The following is an 8,047-nucleotide window of genomic DNA, read 5'->3' as shown; positions in this document are numbered from 1 at the left end:
CCGGAACACTTCCGATATCCAAATATAGGCTTCCAATATATCAATCTTTACGTCTCGACCATTTCGAGACTCCTCGTCATGTCCGTGATCACATCCGGGACTCCGAACAACCTTCGGTACATCAAAATGCATAAACTCATAATATAACTGTCATCGTAACCTTAAGCGTGCGGACCCTACGGGTTCGAGAACAATGTAGACATGACCGAGACACGTCTCTGGTCAATAACCAATAGCGGGACCTGGATGCCCATATTGGCTCCTACATATTCTACGAAGATCTTTATCGGTCAGACCGCATAACAACATACGTTGTTCCCTTTGTCATCGGTACGTTACTTGCCCGAGATTCGATCGTCGGTATCCAATACCTAGTTCAATCTCGTTACCGGCAAGTCTCTTTACTCGTTCCGTAATACATCATCTCACAACTAACATATTAGTTGTAATGCTTGCAAGGCTTATGTGATGTGTATTACCGAGAGGGCCCAGAGATACCTCTCCGACAATCGGAGTGACAAATCCTAATCTCGAAATACGCCAACCCAACATCGACCATTGGAGACACCTGTAGTACTCCTTTATAATCACCCAGTTACGTTGTGACGTTTGGTAGTACCCAAAGTGTTCCTCCGGTAAACGGGAGTTGCATAATCTCATAGTCATAGGAACATGTATAAGTCATGAAGAAAGCAATAGCAACATACTAAACGATCGGGTGCTAAGCTAATGGAATGGGTCATGTCAATCATATCATTCTACTAATGATGTGACCTCGTTAATCAAATAACAACTCATTGTTCATGGTTAGGAAACATAACCATCTTTGATTAACGAGCTAGTCAAGTAGAGGCATACTAGTGACACTCTGTTTGTCTATGTATTCACACATGTATTATGTTTCCGGTAAATACAATTCTAGCATGAATAATAAACATTTATCATGATTATAAGGACATAAATAATAACTTTATTATTGCCTCTAGGGCATATTTCCTTTAGTCTCCCACTTGCACTAGAGTCAATAATCTAGATTACACTGTAATGAATCTAACACCCATGGAGCTTTGGTGCTGATCATGTTTTGCTCGTGGAAGAGGCTTAGTCAACGGGTCTGCAACATTCAGATCCGTATGTATCTTGCAAATCTCTATGTCTCCCACCTGGACTAGATCCCGGATGCAGTTGAAGCGTCTCTTGATGTGTTTGGTCCTTTTGTGAAATCTGGATTCCTTTGCCAAGGCAATTGCACCAGTATTGTCACAAAAGATTTTCATTGGACCCGATGCACTAGGTATGACACCTAGATCGGATATGAACTCCTTCATCCAGACTCCTTCATTTGCTGCTTCCGAAGCAGCTATGTATTCCGCTTCACATGTAGATCCCGCTACGACGCTTTGTTTAGAACTGCACCAACTGCAGCTCCACCGTTTAATGTAAACACGTATCCGGTTTGCGATTTAGAATCGTCCGGATCAGTGTCAAAGCTTGCATCAACGTAACCTTTTACGATGAGCTCTTTGTCACTTCCATATACGAGAAACATATCCTTAGTCCTTTTCAGGTATTTCAGGATGTTCTTGACCGCTGTCCAGTGATCCATTCCTGGATTACTTTGGTACCTCCCTGCTAAACTTATAGCAAGGCACACATCAGGTCTGGTACACAGCATTGCATACATGATAGAGCCTATGGCTGATGCATAGGGAACATCTTTCATATTCTCTCTATCTTCTGCAGTGGTCGGGCATTGAGTCTTACTCAATTTCACACCTTGTAACACAGGCAAGAACCCTTTCTTCGCTTGATCCATTTTGAACTTCTTCAAAATTTTGTCAAGGTATGTGCTTTGTGAAAGTCCAATTATGCGTCTTGATCTATCTCTATAGATCTTAATGCCTAATATGTAAGCAGCTTCACCGAGGTCTTTCATTGAAAAACTTTTATTCAAGTATCCCTTTATGCTATCCAGAAATTCTATATCATTTCCAATCAGTAATATGTCATCCACATATAATATCAGAAATGCTACAGAGCTGCCACTCACTTTCTTGTAAATACAGGCTTCTCCGAAAGTCTGTATAAAACCAAATGCTTTGATCACACTATCAAAAGGTTTATTCCAACTCCGAGAGGCTTGCACCAGTCCATAAATGGATCGCTGGAGCTTGCACACTTTGTTAGCTCCCTTTGGATCGACAAAACCTTCTGGTTGCATCATATACAACTCTTGTTCCAGAAATCCATTCAGGAATGCAGTTTTGACATCCATTTGCCAAATTTCATAATCATAAAATGCGGCAATTGCTAACATGATTCGGACGGACTTAAGCATCGCTACGGGTGAGAAGGTCTCATCGTAGTCAATTCCTTGAACTTTGCCGAAAACCTTTTGCGACAAGTCGAGCTTTGTAGACAGTAACATTACCATCAGCGTCAGTCTTCTTCTTAAAAATCCATTTATTCTCAATTGCTTGCCGATCATCGGCAAGTCAACCAACGTCCATACTTTGTTCTCATACATGGATCCCATCTCAGATTTCATGGCTTCAAGCCACTTTACGGAATCTGGGCTCACCATCGCTTCTTCATAGTTCGTAGGTTCATCATGATCTAGTAGCATGACCTCCAGAACAGGATTACCGTACCACTCTGGTGCGGATCTTACTCTGGTTGATCTACGCGGTTCAGTAGTATCTTGATCTGAAGTTTCATGATCATTATCATTGGCTTCCTCACTAACTGGTGTAGGTGTCACTGAAACAGTTTTCTGTGATGAACTACTTTCCAGTAAGGGAGCAGGTATAGTTACCTCGTCAAGTTCTACTTTCCTCCCACTCACTTCTTTCGAGAGAAACTCCTTCTCTAGAAATGATCCATTCTTAGCAACGAATGTTTTGCCTTCGGATCTGTGATAGAAGGTGTACCCAACAGTTTCCTTTGGGTATCCTATGAAGACACATTTCTCCGATTTGGGTTCGAGCTTATCAGGTTGAAGCTTTTTCACATAAGCATCGCAGCCCCAAACTTTAAGAAACGACAACTTTGGTTTCTTACCAAACCACAGTTCATAAGGCGTCGTCTCAACGGATTTTGATGGTGCCCTATTTAACGTGAATGCGGCCGTCTCTAAAGCATATCCCCAAAATGATAGCGGTAAATCAGTAAGAGACATCATAGATCGCACCATATCTAGTAAAGTACGATTACGACGTTCGGACACACCATTACGCTGTGGTGTTCCGGGTGGCGTGAGTTGCGAAACTATTCCACAGTTTTTCAAATGTACACCAAACTCGTAACTCAAATATTCTCCTCCACGATCAGATCGTAGAAACTTTATTTTCTTGTTACGATGATTTTCAACTTCACTCTGAAATTCTTTGAACTTTTCAAATGTTTCAGACTTATGTTTCATTAAGTAAATATACCCATATCTGCTTAAATCATCTGTGAAGGTGAGAAAATAACGATATCCGCCACGAGCCTCAATATTCATCGGGCCACATACATCGGTATGTATGATTTCCAACAAATCTGTTGCTCTCTCCATAGTACCGGAGAACGTTGTTTTAGTCATCTTGCCCATGAGGCACGGTTCGCAAGTACCAAGTGATTCATAATCAAGTGGTTCCAAAAATCCATCGGTATGGAGTTTCTTCATGCGCTTTATACCGATATGACCTAAACGACAGTGCCACAAATAAATTGCACTTTCGTTATCAACTCTGCATCTTTTGGCTTCAACATTATGAATATGTGTTTTACTACTATCGAGATTCAATAAAAATAGACCACTCTTCAAGGGTGCATGACCATAAAAGATATTACTCATATAAATAGAACAACCATTATTCTCTGATTTAAATGAATAACCGTCTCGCATTAAACAAGATCCAGATATAATGTTCATGCTCAACGCTGGCACCAAATAACAATTACTTAGGTCTAATATTAATCCCGAAGGTAGATGTAGAGGTAGCGTGCCGACTGCGATCACATCGACTTTGGAACCGTTTCCCACGCGCATCGTCACCTCGTCCTTTGCCAGTGCCCGCTTATTCTGTAGTCCCTGATTCGAGTTGCAAATATTAGCAACAGAACCAGTATCAAATACCCAGGTGCTACTGCAAGCTCTAGTAAGGTACACATCAATAATATGTATATTACATATACCTTTGTTCACCTTGCCATCCTTCTTATCCGCCAAATACTTGGGGCAGTTCCGCTTCCAGTGACCAGTCTGCTTGCAGTAGAAGCACTCAGTTTCAGGCTTAGGTCCAGACTTGGGTTTCTTCTCTTGAGCAGCAACTTGCTTGCCGTTCTTTTTGAAGTTCCCCTTTTTCTTCCCTTTGCCCTTTTTCTTGAAACTAGTGGTCTTGTTAACCATCAACACTTGATGCTCCTTCTTGATTTCTACCTCCGCAGCTTTCAGCATTGCGAAGAGCTCGGGAATAGTCTTGTTCATCCCTTGCATATTATAGTTCATTACAAAGCTCTTGTTGCTTGGTGGCAGTGATTGGAGAATTCTGTCGATGACGCAATCATCCGGAAGATTAACTCCCAATTGAATCAAGTGATTATTATACCCAGACATTTTGAGTATATGCTCACTGACAGAACTGTTCTCCTCCATCTTGCAGCTATAGAACTTATTGGAGACTTCATATCTCTCAATCCGGGCATTTGCTTGAAATATTAACTTCAACTCCTGGAACATCTCATATGCTCCATGACGTTCAAAACGTCGTTGAAGTCCCGATTCTAAGCCGTAAAGCATGGCACACTGAACTATCGAGTAGTCATCAGCTTTGCTCTGCCAGACGTTCATAACATCTGGCGTTGCTCCAGCAGCAGGCCTGGCACCCAGCGGTGCTTCTAGGACGTAATTCTTCTGTGCAGCAATGAGGATAATCCTCAAGTTACGGACCCAGTCCGCTACCATCATCTTTCAACTTTGCTTTCTCAAGGAACGCATTAAAATTCAACGGAACAACAGCACGAGCCATCTATCTACAATCAACATAAACAAGCAAGATACTATCAGGTACTAAGTTCATGATAATATTTAAGTTCAATTAATCATATTATTTAAGAACTCCCACTTAGATAGACATCCCTCTAATCCTCTAAGTGATTACGTGATCCAAATCAACTAAACCATAACCGATCATCACGTGAGATGGAGTAGTTTTCAATGGTGAACATCGTTATGTTGATCATATCTACTATATGATTCACGCTCGACCTTTCGGTCTCCGTGTTCCGAGGCCATATCTGCATATGCTAGGCTCGTCAAGTTTAACCTGAGTATTCTGCGTGTGCAAAAACTGGCTTGCACCCGTTGTAGATGGACGTAGAGCTTATCACACCCTATCATCACGTGGTGTCTGGGCACGACGAACTTTGGCAACGGTGCATACTCAGGGAGAACACTTCTTGATAATTTAATGAGAGATCATCTTATAATGCTACCGTCAATCAAAGCAAGATAAGATGCATAAAAAGATAAACATCACATGCAATCAATATAAGTGATATGATATGGCCATCATCATCTCGTGCTTGTGATCTCCATCTCCGAAGCACCGTCATGATCACCATCGTCACCGGCGTGACACCTTGATCTCCATCGTAGCATCGTTGTCGTCTCGCCAATCTTATGCTTTCACGACTATCACTACCATTTAGTAATAAAGTTAAGCATTACATCGCGATTGCATTGCATACAATAAAGCGACAACCATATGGCTCCTGCCAGTTGCCGATAACTTGGTTACAAAACATGATCATCTCATACAATAAAATTCAGCATCATGCCTTGACCATATCACATCACAACATGCCCTGCAAAAACAAGTTAGACGTCCTCTACTTTGTTGTTGCATGTTTTACGTGGCTGCTACGGGCTTAAGTAAGAACCAATCTCACCTACGTATCAAAACCACAACGATAGTTTGTCAAATAGACTCCGTTTTAACCTTCGCAAGGACCGGGCGTAGCCATACTTGGTTCAACTAAAGTTGGAGAGACAGTCGCCCGCAAGCCATCTCTGTGCAAAGCACGTCGAGGGAACCGGTCTCGCGTAAGCGTACGCGTAAGGTTGGTCTGGGTCGTCTCGTCCAACAATACCGCCGAACCAAAATATGACATGCTGGTAGGCAGTATGACTTGTATCGTCCACAACTCACTTGTGTTCTACTCGTGCATATAACATCAACATCAATAACCAGGCTCTGATACCACTGTTGGGTTTCGTAGTAATTTCAAAAAATTTCCTACGCGCACACAGGATCATGTGATGCATAGCAATGAGAGGAGAGTGTTGTCTACGTACCCAACGCAGACCGACTGCGGAAACAATGACACGACGTAGAGGAAGTAGTCGTACGTCTTCACGATCCAACCGATCAAGCACCGAAACTACGGCACCTCCGAGTTCGAGCACACGTTCAGCTCGATGACGATCCCCGGACTCCGATCCAGCAAAGTGTCGGGGAAGAGTTTCGTCAGCACGATGGCGTGGTGACGATCTTGATGAACTACAGCAGCAGGGCTTCGCCTAAACTCCGCTACAGTATTATCGAGGAATATGGTGGCAGGGGGCACCGCACACGGCTAAGGAATCGATCACGTGGATCAACTTGTGTCAACTTGTGTGTTTAGAGGTGCCCCTGCCTCCGTATATAAAGGAGGAGAGGAGGGGAGGCTGGCCGGCCAAAGGGGGGAGGCGCAGGAGAGTCCTACTCCCACTGGGAGTAGGATTCCCCCTCCAATCCTAGTCCAACTAGGATTCCTCGGAGGGGAAAAGAGGAGGAGGGGGCCGGACACCTCTCCTAGTCCTAATAGGACTAGGGGAAGGGGGGGGCGCGCAGCCCATCTAGGGAAGCCCCTTCTCTTTTCCACTAAGGCCCACTATGGCCCAAATAGCTCCCGGGGGGTTCCGGTAACCCTCCCGGTATTCCGGTAAAATCCCGATTTCACCCGGAACACTTCCGATATCCAAATATAGGCTTCCAATATATCAATCTTTACGTCTCGACCATTTCGAGACTCCTCGTCATGTCCGTGATCACATCCGGGACTCCGAACAACCTTCGGTACATCAAAATGCCTAAACTCATAATATAACTGTCATCGTAACCTTAAGCGTGCGGACCCTACGGGTTCGAGAACAATGTAGACATGACCGAGACACGTCTCCGGTCAATAACCAATAGCGGGACCTGGATGCCCATATTGGCTCCTACATATTCTTCGAAGATCTTTATCGGTCAGACCGCATAACAACATACGTTGTTCCCTTTGTCATCGGTATGTTACTTGCCCGAGATTCGATCGTCGGTATCCAATACCTAGTTCAATCTCGTTACCGGCAAGTCTCTTTACTCGTTCCGTAATACATCATCTCACAACTAACATATTAGTTGTAATGCTTGCAAGGCTTATGTGATGTGTATTACCGAGAGGGCCCAGAGATACCTCTCCGACAATCGGAGTGACAAATCCTAATCTCGAAATACGCCAACCCAACATCGACCATTGGAGATACCTGTAGTACTCCTTTATAATCACCCAGTTACGTTGTGACGTTTGGTAGTACCCAAAGTGTTCCTCCGGTAAACGGGAGTTGCATAATCTCATAGTCATAGGAACATGTATAAGTCATGAAGAAAGCAATAGCAACATACTAAACGATCGGGTGCTAAGCTAATGGAATGGGTCATGTCAATCAGATCATTCTACTAATGATGTGACCTTGTTAATCAAATAACAACTCATTGTTCATGGTTAGGAAACATAACCATCTTTGATTAACGAGCTAGTCAAGTAGAGGCATACTAGTGACACTCTGTTTGTCTATGTATTCACACATGTATTATGTTTCCGGTAAATACAATTCTAGCATGAATAATAAACATTTATCATGATTATAAGGAAATAAATAATAACTTTATTATTGCCTCTAGGGCATATTTCCTTCAGAAGTATCCCGATTATTGTCACTTCGGGGTTGTCGGATCATAACACATAATAGGTGACT

This window comes from Triticum dicoccoides, chromosome 5B, assembly GCF_002162155.2.
Source record: "Triticum dicoccoides isolate Atlit2015 ecotype Zavitan chromosome 5B, WEW_v2.0, whole genome shotgun sequence".
Taxonomy (NCBI): Eukaryota; Viridiplantae; Streptophyta; class Magnoliopsida; order Poales; family Poaceae; genus Triticum; species Triticum dicoccoides.
Note: the sequence above shows the minus strand (reverse complement) of the source record.